Raw genomic sequence first — 19,497 nt, forward strand, 5'->3', positions numbered from 1 at the left:
AAACAAAGGATGTTTATGTTACAAATGCACTTGTATAACCTCTTTGCGGGCACTCAAATGGATAGGTTTGGTTGTGTGACGCTGCTCCCACAGAAAGTACTGGACAGGAGTACACACTCTTGAAGCTCCCAGGGGGGACTTTTGAGTATACAAACAAGCAAATTCGAGCTGTGTAAAGTGTATATCATCCACAAAGATTTGGTAGGAGGCCTAATTGACTTAAATTTCACTCTTTAAAAAACTGCCTCCAGAATTCTCTGTGGTTTATGTTGTTCTCCCCCATTTATACTCTCCTTCTTGCTACAAAATCAAGAGGGGCTATCTATGTTTTACACAGTTTTAAAATGAATAACTGCTTTCAGGAGAGGGACATTTATAGTGGAGGAAGGGTAGGCAAGGCATGTAATTCTTCCCTTGCCTACTATTTCAACATTGCCTCCCTCAGCAACTCCCACACTCCCCGGTTGCTTTGATAGGGCAAACATACTTTTAGATTCCTGAGATAATGGCGAGGGAAGGCTGCTTGGTGTTATAGAAGTATGTGGCCACTTGCCAACTGCTGGCCTTCCCCTGGAACTCCCTTTAAAATAGCATGTCCATGATGGTGGAGGTCTATGTGGTACAGAAAACCAGTGCCAGCATCAAAGTTACAAAGTATTTATTAAAAAGAAAATGTTCACATGCAGGCTTTCAGCAAAGCACCGGATTGAGCAAGGAATCCAAAAGAAATGGGTAAAATGCAATTTCTCTGTCCTTTTCTCTAGGCATGCCCTATCAAATGTTATAATATAGGACAGGCTCTTCAACTTAGGAGTTCTAGATCTCTACAGAGTTTCATTACCTTGATTCTTACTCCAGCTCTTTAGGCAAGCACACGGTCAATGGCCGCCTTCCCAGTGGAGAGAGCCTTGTGTGCTCTCATGGATGCAGCACTCAAGGAAAAGAGAGCTTCCTATTCACACCCCTGAGTTTTATCTGTTTCCCCTCCCACTGACCAGGTCACACCAAGTCAAATAGGTTTTTCCTGGAGACCTTCAGAAATCTCCTTTCCTTCAGATCTCTATTCCTCCAGATCTCTGTTCCCTAATTGGAGAATGGGCAGAGCTTGACCCATCCATTATCTCTCCTGATAGATCTATTAGCATTTGTATGAAGGTGAGCAAAGGTAGGTCTGGAAAGCAATTCCACTGAGTTTCCTCCTGCTGCCTGTCCTCTGCCCAGAGGGGGAAGAAAACATTTTAAAATGCAAAGTGGAGTTTTTGCTCATTTCAAACCTGCCAGGGAAAAAAATGCATTTCTTCACAAAGTGCATTTCTTGCTTTCATTTGCTAACAGGCATTATACTCTGTATAGATAGAGTCTTGCCCATACTTGCCATTATATTTTACAGATGGGCAGCTCCAGGTGGCATCAAGGTGACCTGGAAGTGAGCCACCCAGAAAAGGAGCACTCAGGAGCTTCCTGATGGCCCATGGAAGAGCGACAGGCTGCGGGCACTCCAGGGAGCATCCAGAGTGCTCATGTGTCCCATACACAGCTCCCTGTGCACTTTCCAGGCACTTCCCAGCAGTCCAGATGGCTGGGGGAGGCACTTCAGAGATGCCCCAGTGAAAAGGCACACTTTGAAAGTCTTTTAAAGCCAGCTCCCAGTAAGTTGGGGATGACTCAGGGGCGGGACAGGGACGGCAGGCAGATGTGCACATGTAAATGTGCTTTTTGGGGAAGCTCACCTGCCATTCTCAGGGTGGCTTAATCCGTCCATCTGTAACCAGCCTAATAAACTACAAGATTCTTAGTCTCAATTTAAGTATTATGAATACGAAGACCTGACATATTGGGCGTTTTCCCACAGAGCTTACCTCGGAGCAACGTCCCTCTTCACCGCGCAGTGTCTGCGCGGATTTCCCACCAACTGCTCCGCATAACCAGGAAGTGCCGGACCTTTTGCGTCGCAGATGTAAACCGCTAAAAACCAGTTTACGTTAGCGACACAAAAGTTGCGGCTCTTCCTGGTTATGCGGAGCAGTTGGTGGGAAATCCGCGCAGACGCTGCGCGGTGAAGAGGGATGTCGCTCCGAGGTAAGCTCTGTGGGAAAACGCCCATTGTTTTTATGTAGGATAGCAGAAATACATTATAAAGACTGAATGACAAATCAAGCTGTAAAATAAACCAAGATAAGACATCTTGTGCTGCAGAACTTTTGATATAAGTGTAGATACTCTCATATCTGATTGGATAATTATATAGTTGGCAGCAATATTCCATTAAATACAAGGTTACTGAGCGAATGAAGCCCCTTTAAACACAAAGGCATGGTGCTGTTTGTGAATCATTTAAAAGTAATTTTTTGTTGTTGCTTTAGCATCAGTTAGCTGATCCCTGAGATTCTAGACAGAATGTCCTTGAGATGCAGGGGGGGGGGGAGGGGGGATTCCCAGTGCAAAACAATGGATTCAAAACACCACGTGCTTACTTCATTAAGGGACAAATTACACATCTCCAGCAACATCTGTTTGTTCCTTTATTCTGGCCCTCAGGGTAATTAACATTCTATATTCAAGAAGTACTAAAAAAAACAGGATATTTTCTATTTGGTAACTCTTGCATCTTCCTAAGGAAATAAACAGCTCTTTTTAGCATACCGACTGATCTCATGTATTGTTGATTTCTTCCACATAATAGCTGTAATCTTTTCCATCCAATATATAGGTTACCCAAGGAGCCAGAAATTTTCTGCAGGCTGTCTCTAGTGCTCTTATAGTGGATTTAATATTAAAAATGAAATATGAACAATGCATGCTTATTTGAGCACAGCATACCTAGCTGTGAACCAGAAGTGCAAAAAATGAACTACTTAAGTTTCTGCTCAAAGGTGATTAAAAATCTAAGAAAAGATAAATGAAACAAGAAGGCTACATAACAAATAGCTGCTCTGATCACCTTGGTCGTTTTCGCACTCACCTTCCGCCGGCGCGACCCCCCTCTTCACCGCGCAGGATCTGCGCGGATTTCGCACTAAACGCTGCAGAGCAGCCAGAAAAGCCGGAAGCTCCCGGCGCAAAAGCCGCTCAAACTGAAACCGCCAAAAAGCAGTTTGGCATTTGCGCGGCTTTTGCGACGGGAGCTTCCGGCTTTTCTGGCTGCTCCGCAGCGTTTAGTGCGAAATCCGTGCAGATCCTGCGCGGTGAAGAGGGGGGTCGCGCCGGCGGAAGGTGAGTGCGAAAACGACCCTTGTGAGTTCAGCAGGCATTAGCTCTGTCCTTTCAGTGCTTCTCCATAGCCATAAAAAACTAGAAATGTGCTCTTTAAAAACTGATGGCATTAAATTATGAACTAAAGAGATTAATGTACAGGTGAAGAGATTAAGAGATTAATGTACAGGTGAAGAGAGAAAACGCAAGGGTAGGCCATAAAAAAACTCACAAAATTTCACAAGTTACCACCAGTAGATAATTGAAACATAATCATAGTAAATATAGATAATGATAGAATTGGTGGTCACAGTTCAGAAACAAGTAATAAGAAATAGGTATTGCAATTCAAAACACATTCTTGTTTTGAATTGTAATATCTATTTCTTATTACTTGTTTCTGAATGGTGACTGCCAATTATATCTTACCCATATTTACTATTATTGTGTTTCAGTAGACTGATAATCCACTGGTAACTTGTGAAATGTTTTTGATGGTCTACCTTTGCGTTTTCTGTCTTTGCATATTTCATACGCTTGGAGTCCCTATTGTTTGGCTTAATCTACAGGTGATGGCTGGAGACCTTCCACTATTACAACCAGGGCCGGCTCGTGGGAGTAGATGGGGTGGGTGGCAGCCTTGGGTGCTACTCTGCCTGGGGGCACTACAAGGCACCCCCTTACTCCCCTACACTCTTTGGAAGCCTCCAAAGAGTGTAGTTTCTTAGTGGCACCAGGCCACTTTTGGGTTGAAAGCGGCCGAACAGCGCCTTTCCATGAAGGCGCCGCTCAGCCGCTTTCAACCCAAAAGCGGCCGGGTGCCTTTAAAACACTGTGCTCTCCAAAGAGCATGGTGTTTTAAAAGTGGCCAGCCACCTTCGGGTTGAAAGCAGCCGAGTGGTGCCTTTCCATGAAGGCGCCACTCGGCCACTTTCAACCCAAAAGCAGCTGGCCGCCTTTTAAAAATGACACTCTTTAGATGTTTCCAGAGAAGCCTCCAAAGAGCATAGTGCAGGGGGAAAGTGGTGGCATGGCAGCACTCTTGTGCACCACCCGCTGCTCTCTAGTCCCCTTCATGATGACATCACTTTTAGTGATGTCATTGTGGAATGCACTCGCTTTGCGTGCACGAAACCCCCCCACAAGGAAGCTGGAAGGGGGCGTGGCACAGGGGGTCTGCCTCTAAAGGCAGAACCCTCAGCGCTTGCCCTGATTACAACTGATCTCCAGGTGACAGAGATCAGTTCGCCTAGAGAAAATGGCCACTTTGGGAGGTGGATTATATGGCGTTATACCCTGTTAAATTCCCTTCTCTCACTAAATCCCACCCTTCTCAATGCTCCACACCCAAATTCTCCAGGTACTTCTCAACCTGGTGCTGGAAACTTTAGCACTAGGGCATATGTTATGGGTTTCATAATTCTGGAATTCACTTTAGTGCAGAGGTATTGAATTCATTTGTTAGAAAGGCCAGATCTGACATAAATGGGACGTAGGGGGGCCAGGCCATGTGTGTCATAAAATATAATGTGAGATATAGTGGAGATATAAACTTTATAAAGGACACAGACAAACACAATTAATTTTTTTTTAAAAAAACTTAAAATACAAACATGCTTAAAACTCTTGCAATATTTTGTTTAAAATAGGCAGATGGGGGAATAGCAGGATTTGGCAATGCAATTTAAAAAAAAAATCAAGAAAAAGCATAAAGATCACAGCAGAAACTAAAAATATAAAATGCTCTGAGCCTGGGGAAACATGAAAGGTGGGGTAATAGTGGGATTTGGCAATGCAATTTTAAAAATAAAATATCAAGAAAAACCACAAGTATCACAGCAGAAACTAAAAATATAAAATGCTCTGAGCCTTGGAAAACAATGAAATGACATTGCAAGCTTCTTCCCCTCCCCCCTACCCGGGGTCTACTTCCCAGGTTAGAGTACTCATTAGGTCAGGTCCATTAGCAGAGGCAAGCTGGCTCAAAGCATCAACCCTTTATTTGCAAGGACACAACTCTAGGAAGCATGAGTTTTTCAGCTGGCTTTAGGAATGGTGAAAGTGAAGCTATCTCTGCTCCACTGAAACACATTGCAGCACAGACAAAATTACAAGGATTTTAAGGTCTTTGGGCCCTATCTATCTGGCCACAGAGACAACAACAACAACAACAACAACAAATTTTATTTGTATCCCGCCCTCCCCGCCGGAGCAGGCTCAGGGCGGCTAACAACATGGCTCAGAGCCAAATTATACAGGTGAATAAAACTACATCAAACATCAAACATTTAATTAAAATCTGGTTAGGCTTTAAAATTAAGTTAATTTTTTAAAAGTGCTAGTGCTACATTTACTTATTCTGATGGCGGTTTCCTTCGTAATTTCCATTTCGATCAGGGAAAGCCAGTCTGAAGAGGAAGGTCTTGCAGGCCCTGCGGAACTGTTCTAGGTCCCGCAGGGCCCGCATTTCCTCTGGAAGTTGGTTCCATAGGCTCGGGGCTACAGAGGAGAAGGCCCGGTTACCTTAAATGAAAGACCTTAAATGAAAGACCTTAAATGAAAATCCATTCCACATTTTCCTTGCAGCTTTTCTTCATGCTGCAGCCAGCAAAGACAAGGCAGAAAGAGCAGGGAACTGCAGTGGCAGGGAACTTTGTCAGCCTCAGAACTTCAAAGGGTGAGGACAGGAGGGGGAGGAGAGGGAAGAGAAGAGCCTGGCAGGCCTGATTAAAACCCTGGGTGAGCTGGGTGTGGCCTGCGGGACAGATGTTTGACATCCCTGCTCTAGCAATTGCAAAATTTGTCTGTCTTTTTAGCCCTTGCATCAAAAAAATGAAGCTGTCTGTCTGTTCCAGATTCATGAATCAATGAGCTTCTAAGGGAACCAAAAGAAAGGAAAGGCTTGTGTAGTCACTGCCAGTTCAGGTTGTTCTCAGCATTATTGGCTTCAGTGGTAGACTGTCCAAGCCTGGGTTTGTGAGACATTACCCTAGACATGCCTCCTGCCCTAACACATATGGACATGTTTTATTATTTGCAAGAAAAGCAGAGCAGCCGTCATGAGTTCAGTGCTCTAGATAGTTAATAACTTGCTAGGTGTGAAATCTGTCAAACTTCAGCTTTTTGTGCAATAGGAAACTGAAAGGAATAATTTAGGAGCTTTTATATGGTTATTAAACCCTTTTTAAAAGATTATATTATGAGTAATTTTATTTGCTATTGGGCTTTGTGAATGGAGATGCCAGTTTCTTTCCCTTCCCTGTTCTTTTTAAACTGCAGAAAGAAAACCAGTCATGCATACTTTCTATACAAAGTCAGCAAGCTGTTTTGCTGTTTGCTGTGATGAAGGTCAGTTTTAGGAATGTCAGTAATATATGGTATGTTTGCACTAAGCTCCTGTATTTCCTGTTCAATAAAGGAAACTGGTAGCTTGGTCCCTACAGCAACCTTGTACAACCCCTCCAATTCGTATAGCTTGGTAGCTTGGTCCCTACAGCAACTCTACAGCAACCTTGTACAACCCCTCCAATTCATATATATTGCTCATAGCTTTACTTGCATGTCAACAAAGTATATTTGTGTACACAGATATTATATTACTGTCACTTCTAGATTTTGCATAGGTTCTCTGTGAAATTCTCGCAGCAGAATATTTCAGAAGCACATTTCCCCCTCAGGCGTACATCCAGTGACCTTAGGCCATCCATGCTCATACATTCTGTATATATGAAAATCTTATTGCTAGCTCATTCCAAATTTATTGATCTTGACCAGGATTTCTGAAAAGTCCAAATTGTTCCAGCCTCTGTCCAACTAATCTCTGCAATACAGTGACTCCAAAGAATGCAGAAATAGTTTTATGAAGAGAAAAAAAGACATGCACAATGAAGTTATCTTGAGTAACCTTCATTAATAATGAAGAAGAAGGTGAAGAAGAAGAGATTGGATTTATACCCCACCCTTCACTACCCGAAGGAGTCTCAGAGCGGCTTACAATCTCCTTCCCCTTCCCCTCCCCACAATAGACACCCTGTGAGGTAGGTGGAGCTGAGAGGGCTCCGTCAGAAACCGCTTTTGAGAGGAACAACTCTGTGAGAACTTATGATTGACTCAAGGTCACATCAGCAAGTGCATGTGGAGTAATGGGGAATAAAACCTGGTTCTCCCAAATAAGTTTCTGCACACTTAACCACTACACCAAGCTGGCTCTCTGAGACAAACACCAACATTTGGTGACCAACAGCAGTGGCAAACCAAGATTTTTTTGGGGTGTGTGTGTGCGTTCTGCTCCTGGTTCACCTTGAGAAAGGCTCTTGAAGGGGGCACTTGAAGCCAAGCGTCATGCTGCATCCAGCCAGATGTCTTTTATTTTTAAAATGAGGTTCTGGCTGCAGTCACTAGGGGCACAGGGAAGCCTTACTAAATAACTAAAAACACGCTAGGATCTGCTATACTTTCCTTTCTCCAAGACTGAAGCAAACTTGCTTAACAGATCAACCAAGCCAGCATGCTTATAGCTGCTGCAGTAGTTGTCACCCTGCAGGTCATTTTCTGTAGTAGTCTAGCCTTTCTCTCTTTCTTTCCTTGCACCCAGATCAGCCAGAACTTGCAAAGTAGTAGTTGGGACGTTGCAACAAGATAAAACAACCTTTCCCTTTCTTAATTTCTCTCATTTTTCCACACATTTCTCATTCATTTCTGTCTCCCTTCACCTAATTTTTCTGCACCTCCCCCTTTACTTTTACTTTTTGGCTGCAAGACCTTCTCATCCCTATTCTGCCTGGTGACAGAATGTATTTAAGGGCAGTATAGTAGCAAACCATTTTTAATATTATTTACAGAAGGCAACTTGGTTTGTTGAGCACTGTACATTGCACTGGTTCTGCTGGGCTTGCAAACATGCCCCCCTAATTTCAGTTTCTACTGCAGAGATTCTCTGGTTTGACATTAGCCCATTGGAAACAATAAAGGATGGGTGCACCTTCCTTGGGGGGTGGTGTGCTTCTTAACATCCAATCTGGTAGTATGTTTCTTAACACTCAAACTTGTGATCACTATTTCGTGAAGCTGTGGCTAGTGTTAGTTAGTAAAAATTAGTACAAAGGCAGGCTCCTAGCTCTCAAAAATGCCCTGTAGGTGTTTGGGATCGTCAGTTCTTGGGCTTCAAAATGGAGAAGAGAAGCCTTCCCAATGCCTGCTCAAAACAGTAGTATGAGAAAAAGACCCCTAATTTCAGAACATTGTAGTCACCCGCTTGGTTGCCAGGGTGCCTGGAGATTCAACTCACACACATCTGCCAGGAAAACGTGGGTTTTGTTTACCAGAATGTAAGGGACTTATGTGAGTACTAACAGCCACAACATTGCAGCAGCACTCGGTATCTCTGGAAGAGTGCTAACCAGGAGGACAGATGGGTTTCCAGCTGCTCCGTGTACGCATCATCTCGGCCATTGCAGCGGAAGAAGTTGTGCTGCCAGGAACTGTCCGGGCAGACGGTTTCCAGCCTTGACCATGAAACCCATGTTGGTAGCCTAATATCATCAGCAACTATCTTCCTGCATTGCCAGACTCCATGACAGCGAAGCGGAAGGCCCTCGAACTCAATAGCTGTCACTTATGCTGTGGCCTAATATGCAGATGAGTTCATGCTGGACTTTTTCTACAAAAAAAACCCCTGACTACAGTGTTCAGCATTTTGGATTTTCAAATAAGAGGTTCCATGCATTATCCAAGCTAAGGAATCGAACAAGCATTTGGGCTTCTAGTGAAAGTTGACATGGATTCAGCCTGAGCAAATCTGGGAACAAAGAAAATGAAAGAAAAGCCATATGCTAATCTAAATTGTGCAGACTGAATTTATTGTGTACTTTGTGCTGGATGGAGACACAGCAAAAGCTTTTGAACATTACATGGTAGCAGAAAAGAAAGTAAATGAAAACCAGCTCTTCATGCGGACAATTTAGTGTTTACATTAAAAAGCCCCAGCATGGTGATGGCCTAATCTAATTTTTATATTCCAGTTCTTCTCTTAGGAAGGCTGTTTGTGTGTGTAGATGTGTGTGTGGAGTTTGTGCCGCTATCATCACTTTGCTACAACTCTTTCCCCCCTCCTCACTCAAAGCAGTCTCATGGCAAAGCAGTCTTGGACACTTTCATGGAAGATAGTTTCCATTATGTTTCTTCTTAGGGTTTTTTTGGTGGGCGGGGGGGGGGGGGGCAGATCTTCTGTTGTTTTTCTTCATGCAAAAGTAATAACACACAGCCCTGACAGCCTCCCAGAGAAATGAGTACATTTGAGGCCAAGATCTCAAACTTGCTTCTACTCCCTGTCATGAGGTGCCTACAAACCATATAGAAAGGAACCACAGGAACAGAGCAACCAAGAGACTAATTTGGGGGTGGGAATGGAAAAGGGGAGGAGTCAATGCAGTGAGCAGCAAGCACAAAGAAATTTCAAGCCATTTTTAAACAGATTATCAAAAATATTTACTACAAAGCAAACAAAGGATAAACAGGCAGGCAGTTTTGCAGAAAACGAGAGAAATATTTCTTCCTATGAGTGTTGTAGTCACCACACAGGCAGTACATAAGCACTACAGTTTTGCTTTGACTGGTTCAGTACCTCTTCCAATCCCATATATGGATATTCATAGTATTCTGTATTATTGACCTCTTGAAGCATGGAGGGGCAAACCCAGTACATATACTAATCTGCAACCTTGGTGCATCTAGACCAGATTTTTCACTATTAATGGATGGCATTTTCTGCCTAAGTGGTTAATTGTGCGCTTAATTTATTATAATTAATTGTGCATTTAACTTATTATAAACCAGCCAGGGAGGCAGTGGGGCCCTTGGATGACCAAGGGGTAAAAGGATTACTGAAGGAGGATAGGGAAATGGCTGGGAAGCTGAATGCATTTTTTGCCTCCATCTTCACTGTGGAAGATGAGAAGTGTTTGCCCACTCCAGAACTACTGATTTTAGGAGGGGTGTTAAAAGACCTGAGTCAGATTGAGGTGATGAGAAAGGAGGTCGTACGACTTGTAAGCAATTTAAAAACTGATAAGTCACCAGGCCTAGATGGCATACATCCAAGAGTTCTGAAATAACTCAAAGGTGAACTTGTGGATCTTTCATTAAAATCTGCCTCCGTTCCAGAGGACTGGAAAGTAGCAAATGTCACCCCCATCTATAAAAAGGGTTCCAGAGGAGATCCAAGAAATTACAGGTCAGTCAGTCTGACTTCAATACCAGGAAAGTTGGTAGAAACCATTATCAAAGACAGAATGAGCAGGCACATTGATGAACACAAATTATTGAGGAAGACTCAGCATGGGTTCTGTAAGGGAAGATCTTGCCTCACTAACCTGTTAGAGTTTTTTTGAGGGGGTGAACAAACATGTGGACAAAGGGGACCCAATAGATGTTGTTTACCTTGACTTCCAGAAAGTTTTGATAAAGCTCCTCATCAAAGACTCTTAAGGAAGCTCAAGAGTCATGGGGTAAAAGGACAAGTCCTCTTGTGGATCAAAAACTGGCTAATTAATAGGAAACCGAGAATGAGTATAAATGGGCAATTTTCGCAGTGGGGGGTGGTAAGCAGTGGGGTGCCACAGGGCTCAGTACTGGGTCCCATGCTTTTTAACTTGTTCATTAATTATTTGGAGTTGGGAGTAAGCAGCAAAGTGGCTAAGTTTGCAGATGACACTAAATTGTTCAGGGTGGTGAGAACCAGAGAGGGTTGTGAGGCACTCCAAAGGGATCTGTTGAGGCTGGGTGAGTGGGCATCAACATGACAAATGAGGTTCAATGTGACCAAGTGCAAAGTAATGCACATTGGGGCCAAAAATCCTAACTATAAATACAGGTTGATGGGATGTGAACTGGCAGAGATTGACCAAGAGAGAGATCTTGGGAACATGGTAGATAACTCAATGAAAATGTCGAGACAGTGTGTGACCGCAATAGAAAAAGGCCAATGCCATGCTGGGGATTATTAGGAAGGAAATTGAAAACAAATCAGCCAGTATCATAATGCTCCTGTATAAATAGATGGTGCAGCCTCATTTGGAGTACTGTGTACAATTCTGGTCACCGCACCTTAAAAAAGATATTATAGCATTGAAAAAAGTTTAGAAAAAGGCAACTAGAATGATTAAAGGGTTGGAACACTTTCCCTATGAAGAAAGGTTAAAGTGTTTGGGGCTTTTTCTCCCTTTCTCACAATACAAGAACTCGTGGTCATGCAATGAAATTGCCGAGCAACAGGGTTAGAACAGATAAAAGGAAGTACTTTTTCACCCAAAGGGTGATTAACACATGGATTTCACTGCCACAGGAGGTGGTGGCTGCTACATGCATAGATGGCTTTAAGAGGGGAATGGATAAACATATGGAGTAGAGGTCCATCAGTGGCTACAAAGTATGAATGGAACTCTCTGTCTGGGGCAAGTGATGCTCAGTATTCTTGGTGCTTGGGGGGCAACAGTGGGAGGGCTGCTAATGTCCTGGCCCCACTAGTGGACCCCCTGATGGCACCTGGGGTTTTTTTGGTCACTGTGTGACAGAGTGTTGGATTGGATGGGCCATTGGCTTGATTCATCATGGTGTCTCTTATGCCTGGCTGTCATCAGACTTTCTGCCATGTAAATGCCATTTTGTGCCTTATACAATCATGTTTGATTTACTAGCAAAATATCTGCTTCACAGCAGAGAAGGCTGTGGAATATTCCGTATATACTTGATGGGTAATTCTCTTAGGCCCTTAACAAGAGAAGATGTATTTACTTCATTTATATCCCATGATTCACCCTAATGTGAACACAATGTGGTATACACAGGGGTCATTTTGTAGAAAAATAGATGGTGGAGCTCATGTGAGAAAAAGACCCCTAATTTCAGAACATCGTAGTCATCTGTTTGGTTGCCAGGGTGCCTGGAGACGCAACTCACACACATCTACCAGGAGAACGCGGGTTTTGTCTACCAGAATGTAGGGACTTATGTGAGTAGTAACAGCCACAACGTTGCAGTAGCACTCCGTGTCTCTGGGGGAGTGCTAACCAGGAAAACAGATGGGTTTCTAGTTGCTCCGTGTGATCACCATCTCGGCTGTTGCAGTGGAAGAAGTTGCGCCACCAGGAATTGTTCAGGCAAGCGGTTTTCAGCCTTGACCATAGAATCCATATTGGAAGGCTAACATCACCAGCAGCTATCTTCCTGCAGTGCCAGACTCCATTACAGCGAAGCGGGAGGCTCACGTACTCAACAGATGTCACCTATGCATAAGCCAATCAAGCTTAACTTAGGCGTGGATCCTGTCAGATTGCCTAAGCCTTTGTCCAATGGAACCCAAGACAAAGGATGGTGCCAGTAGAGGAGTGAAGAAGAGGAAGAACATCTTCACCCAGAGCCAAGTTTCTTTGTATAGATCGGGTGTTACCTTAGGTAGCAATTTAACCATCTATTGTCCCCTTTTAGATAAGTTTTGATAGCCTTAATCACCTCCACCCCAATAATTTCTCCCATTCTTTCCCTTAATGGTCATCCTGGAGCCTCCCCTTTTGGCCCATTGTTACCTGGAAGTCCAATCAGGTAACTAAGGCCAAGTCTGCTCATTGGCCAGGTACAGGCATCCAATCAGGTGCCTCCAATAAACTGGTTATTGAATGTGTGTACCTTGAATGTGTGTTCTATATTTTTCTGTAATATTTTTTTAATGTTTTACTTAATTAGTGTCCTTGGCAAATTTAAGCAATAATTTCTGGAAGTGGAATCCTGTATACAGCCATAGGTGCCCACCTGCCAATTCCCCAACCTCTTTTGAGGGCATTTTGGCTTATACTCATCCAGGGATTGTTATTCAGCTGCACGTACTATTCAATGGACAAGGAGGTGGAGCTCTCAGAAGGAGGAGGAGGAACTCTCAGAAAGGTTCAGGAGCTGTGCTCCTGTGAGCTCCCACTGAATCCAAGGCCTGGGTATACAATATTCTATCCTTTCCCATTTTATCTTCACAACACTCTTGAGAGGTAAGTTAGGGTAAGAGTATGTGACTGGTCCAAGAACTTTCAGCAAGCTGCTGTGGCAGAGTGAGGGTTTGAACCACTATTTGTCACAGGATCTCATAAACTATTCTGTTAATTAAAATTTCAGGAACACTTCATGGCTTTGTCTACAGTTTGAAGACTTGTTTTCTAGATCTCCTTCCTTTCATTAAAACTTCAAAGCAGGCATGAAATATTGCACAACGATCTGCATTTGTGTTGGCTTCCTTAGTATAAAGCAAAAGGCTTCAACAAAGCCTTTTGTTTTTACAAATTCTTCTATCTTTGCTGCCTGTGGCCAAGATCCAAACTACACATCCACACATGTAATACAATGCAGGCCACCTGAGAGTCCATAACTTCAGAATTCAAGGAGGGTACTTTTGCACAATGGCATGTTTGCACAATCAAATTTAACTTCTATATTGAACTTAATTCTTCTGGAAGTGTGTTCTCATCTTCATATAACAGGATGAAACTGGCATTTTCCTATGGCTTATGAGTCTATGGTTCTGCGTTATATGTTCACAGTTCACTTTTGAGGGGAAAGGATCAGTCAGAATGTTGGAAAACATTTAGCTCATTTAGTTTCATGAGCTAAATAAAAAGGGCAACAAAGGTAAATTTTAAAAAGGGTTGTTTAACTATGGAAGCTCTTTTCCAGAGCAGAACAGAAACTAGGTGATAGCAGGCAGTGGCATAGATGTTTGGTAAGCAGGCTATGATAGGCTTCCCAATCCCCAGGTCCCAGCGGGGGATTCCCTGGTTTTACAGGCTCCCCCCCACCCCCAGCCAGCCGGCCGGCAGGGGAAGCTCCTCCCCCACAGCCACGCTGTACCTCTAGATCTTGGGCAGGACCTGAAAACAGGTCCATTTTTAAAATGTGTGTGTGCCTTTAAATTGGAGCAGGAAGTACTTTGTGGGGAAGGGTTAGCAACAGCAGACCTCGTGAGAATGCAGCCCTTCTGTTTGTTTTGCTTTCCTTTTGGACAAATGAGTGTGTGTGTAAAAGAGCAGCGTAGCCCCTGTACTTTCCAGACCTCGTTGTGGAGGCACCAGAGACTTCAGCTTTGTCCTACTGCTTCAGACCAACACGGCTGCCCACTTGCACCAGAGACAGTTCAGCGTGTGTGTGAGTGAGAAAGAGAGAAAACGGGGGGAGGGGAGGGAACTCTATTATTCCCTATGGAGACTTATTCTCATAGGAAATAATGGAGAATTGATCCGTGGGTATCTGGGGCTCTGGGGGGCTGTTTTTTTAGATTAAGGCTCCAGATTTGCAGCACAGCATCCACTACCTCTTCCTAAAATACCCCCCAAGTTTCAAAAAGATTGGACCAGGGGGTCCAATTCTATGAGCCCCAAAAGAAGGTGCCCCTATCCTTTATTATTTCCTATGGAGGGAAGGGATTTAAAAGATGTGTGGTCCCTTTAAATGTGATGGCCAGAACTCCCTTGAAATTCAATTATACTTGTCACACCCTTGCTCCTGGCTCCGCCCCCAATGTCTCCTGGCTCCGCCCCCAAAGTCTCCTGGCTCCACCCCCAAATTCACCAGATATTTCTTGAATTGGACTTGGCAACCCTAGGCTATGAAGAGGGCTTGAGAGGTACTAGTGGTACTAAGAAAAAAGGGATAAGAAAAAAGGAATATAAGTTTTTGAGTAACTGAGACAGGATCCTAGAAGAAGGCAGAGATTGTGTATGGGAAGAAAGGCATAGGTTTAAAATAATATGGTGAGTAGTAATCACCATACCAAACCTTTAATGGCATAACAGTTGCAAATAAAAATACACAGAATATAAAAATTTAAACATTGGAGAGAAGATCAAAATGAAACGGAGCTTACAGATGCATTCATATATGGTCAAATTTAAATTTAAGGATGTCAGCCAAAAATTTTGCCACAGCCTCGCTAACCTCCCCCTCTGTATCATTCAATAAATAATAACAAGGTGGCAGAATAGACAAATCTGGGGAGAAAGAAAGCTTGTAAAATAAATCTTTATGGAGATTATGATAAAAGGAACAATCAAGCAATATATGCTGAATTGAGTCGGGAATATTCGCTCCACAGGAACAGAGTCTGTCGCCTAAAGGGACTCGATGATATCTCCCTTGTAAAACTTTGGAGGGAAACGCATTTAGTCTAGCCAACATAAATGCCCTGCGATGACGTGGAATGGTTAAGTCTGATAGATAATGGGGCATTTTGCCACAAAAAGCATAAAGACCTAAGGAAGCTGGGAAGCAAATATAAGGGTCTGTTGGCCGTAGTTTCGTTTCCTCCAACTCCCACAGTCTCAATTTAATACATCTGAAGATGCATGACTCATCAGAAGTAAAAAAATCATCAACTTCTATCCCCAACTGGTTAAGTTTCGACATAAGCACTGCTGTCCAGGATGAAATATATGGGTCTCTTTTCATACAATCAAGAAGGCTGTTAGAATCTGTTCTAAAGTGAATTTTGAGCCAGAATTTAAACACTGCTCCAGGCTTTTGTCTCCACCAAAGACTGACCCACTTCAGAGCAGAGAGCAAAGTAGGACACACATTTTGGCATACCAAGAATTTGTCTAAAGAATGAGGCTTGAATGCCCTCCACTTTCCTGGTAAATGCTGAGATCCATATAGGGATACCATAGAGAATTTGGGCTAGCGTTTTAGCTTTGAACACCTTAATTGCTGCTGGAACTAATTGGTTGCCCCTTGCAAAGAAAAACTGTTTAATTTGAGCAGCCGAACATTTAGCCAAGTTGACGGTGTTGTTACGATGTGAAACCCAGCTTAATTTGTGATTAAAAGTGATTCCCAAGTGTTTAAAATTTTTTGTTTGCTCAATTGTTGAGTTGCCAATAAACCATCTCTGTGGGCGCCAGCAATTTGAAAAGACAACTACTTTAGATTTGGCATAATTGATAGAGAGTGAATTACAATTACAGTACTCATAGAAGGCATTCAAATACCTTTGCAGGCCCACACTTGTGCAAGAGAGGATGGTAGTATCATTGGCATAAAGTAATAAGGGGACCGCTCGGCCTGCTAGTTTAGGTGGATGACCATTAATAGGGTTCAAAAATTGTACCAGGTCAGTTAAAAATAAATTAAAAAGATGCAGGGCCAGCATGCAATCTTGTTTAACCCCCTTTAACACTGGGATTTTACTAGTCAAGTCACCACTAGAAGAAAATTTCACTTGGCAAAAAGTATTAGAATGAAGTTTTCTCAAGAGAAACAGCAGACGAGAGTCCATTCCCAGGTAACCTAGCTTAATCCATAGTTGGACTCTATCTATTGAATCAAATGTGCCCTTCAAATCAATGAAGGCCGCATATAATTTTCTTGTCCCAGTATGCATATATTTTTCAGCTAGGAAGGCCTGAGTGCAGCAATGGTCCATAGCAGATCTGCCTTTGGAGAAGCCAATTTTTTCTGGACCTATGATGTTGCCTAGGTGCATCCAGTCAGTTAATCGGCATTCTAAATGTTTGGCATACAATTTGCCCACTATAGATAATAAACTAATGGGGCAGAAATTTTCTGGTAACTCCAACCCCTCCTTTTTGTAAATTGGGATAATTATAGAATCAAGCCAAGAGTCGGGGATAGAGCCATGCAGATCAAGCCAAGAGTCGGGGATAGAGCCATGCAGATCAATGAAAGAGAACAATTTTGCAAGGGGCAAGAGCCACCATTCGGCAAACTTTGTGAATACCTCAGCGGGAAGGCCATCAGGGCCTGGTGCTTTACCCACTTTTAAATCCTTCAATAAATAACTGTTTCCTCTAGAGTAACTGGAGGCCAGACCGGCATATCAGTAACTGTGGGGTTTGCTAAGATAGGAGGGGATACACATGGAGCAGCAAAAATGTTAGAGAAGTAATCAACCCATGTTTGCACAGAAATATTTGGGTCAGTAACAGAATTGCTTTTTAGATTACCCAAAATGATTCTCCAGAAGGCCTTATTATCATTAGATTTTATCGAGTGGTAAAGTTGGTCCCATTTATAAAAGAAAACTTTCTTTTTGGATGTAATAAGCTCCAGGGAGGCTGTTTTACAAGCAATATAGGCCTTAATTTTTGTTGGGTCTTTGGAGTGACAGGACTCTTTAAATTGTGCTCTCAGTTCTTGTTTCCAAGCCAAACAATCTGTATCGAACCAGCTAGAGAAACTAGACCTAGACAAAATCACAGGTTTAGCTTTAGCACTGCAGTAATCAATTAATAATGAGAATCCTGAAAGGATTGTATCATCTGAATTGGAATTTAAGATTGAATCCCTTTATCTGCACAGTGCTTCAGAGCCAAAGAGGGAAGAAAACTCCCTTTCTATGGCCAGGGACCACTTGATTTTTAAAAGAACATTCTCAGAGGCCTTCACAGATTGGGAAGATGATGCCATATTAATCTCCAGATCCAATCTTAAAGATAGAATTAGGGGCAAGTGGTCACTTTCTGTGCACGAATCAATGTAAAAGTTATCAATAGATGACAGAAGGTTGGGTGAACCCAAACAAAAATCTATCACACTGCAACCCCATGTGGAAAAAAAAGTAAAATCAGTTGCAGCCAGAAATTTGGAGGGACCATTAAATATTATAGCATTGTGTGCTATGCAGAATTCAATTAATCTAAGACCCGCCTTATTGGTTAAAGTATCTTTAGAATAACGGGGCAAACATAATTGTAGTGGAAGGGATTCAGCTGCTTCAAAGCCAAAATGAGAGATCCATTTCTGATTTATTACTGCCTATCCGAGCATTAAAATCACCAAAAATCATGAGCTGAGCAGTATGGAATTTTCTAGACAAAGACATCACATAATCAGAAAATTTCTCCCAGACAGCATCAAACTCCAGCTCTCCATTAAAAGGGGCTAAATAAAAATTAATCATGATTACAGTCAGTGCTGGATAGGACAGCAATAAAGCCTGGGCAAATGGCTGGCAAGGATCCAAGAGGACCACCTTAAATGGTAAGTTGGATTTCACCAAAGCAGCCAGGCCTGCTTTACTGCGACCTTTAGAATGAGTTCTATAAGCAGGGAGATTAAAAACTTTAAAATCCGTCAGTCTAAAACTGTCTTCCGCCCACGTTTCCTGAAGGAAGACACAATCAAAGGATTTCAAAAAGTCCAAAAAATCTGAGTCATTCACTTTACTCTTCCACCCAGCTATGTTCCAGGAGACAATGTGGATATTCCTTGTGGCTTCCCTAGCTGGTAGTCAATCGATAATGGATATCCTTTCTAGCACCCTGGCGTCATCAGTGAAAATACAGCCGTTATGTTGGGGAGCCCTTGAGCCAGTTAGAGAGGGTTCCATAGTCAGATCAATTAAGTCAGCCGATGGGGGACAAGGGGATAGGGGGATGCCTGCAGGATCCAGGTTGATTGAAGGAACTGATTTCCCCTGCTCTAAAGACCTTTGCAGCTGCCGCTTAGTACATTCAAGTCTTATGAGGATCGCCTGTTGTTCTTTTGCTGGAAGGCTCCCAAATGACTGCAGAAGGTCATCTTCTATTGAAACATTAAGGGGACTATGCATCACATCCATAGAGGGCTGCACTGATGACTCATTATCCAACTCGGGGTTTGATTGGGATACCTTAAAGCATGCTCTGGATACCTTAAAGCCAGTTTGGTGTAGTGGTTAAGTGTGCGGATTCTTATCTAGGAGAACCGGGTTTGATTCCCCACTCCTCCACTTGCACCTGCTAGCGTGGCCTTGGGTCAGCCATAGCTCTGGCAGAGGTTGTCCTTGAAAGGGCAGCTGCTGTGAGAGCCCTCTCAGCCCCACCCACCTCACAGGGTGTCTGTTGTGGGGGAGGAAGGTAAAGGAGATTGTGAGCCACTCTGAGACTCTTTGGAGTTGAGGCCGGGATATAAATCCAATATCTTCTTCTTCTTAAAACACATTGAAGCCTTATATTTTGCTGCTAAAGATGATGCCTTCTTCAAAAGATGAAGATTACTTTGTGTACTGTCCCTTGCGGATAGGTTAGGCAGCAGAGCATTAGTTTGAGAGTTAATAAAGGATCGCATAGGGAAAACCCCCTTCGACCATAAGTAATTCTTTCGCCTCAAAATTAGTGAAGGAATGTTGGGAGATTGAAAGGTAAGCAGAACCCTCTGCATTTGAGACTGCTCATTAAGAGATTCGATGGTAATCAAGTCAATTTTGTGATAGTTCAAATGAAGAAGTTCACAGAGATGAGATTTAACTAAAAATTTACTTCTCCAGCATGGGGC

Source organism: Heteronotia binoei, chromosome 8, assembly GCF_032191835.1.
Source record: "Heteronotia binoei isolate CCM8104 ecotype False Entrance Well chromosome 8, APGP_CSIRO_Hbin_v1, whole genome shotgun sequence".
Lineage (NCBI taxonomy): Eukaryota > Metazoa > Chordata > Lepidosauria > Squamata > Gekkonidae > Heteronotia > Heteronotia binoei.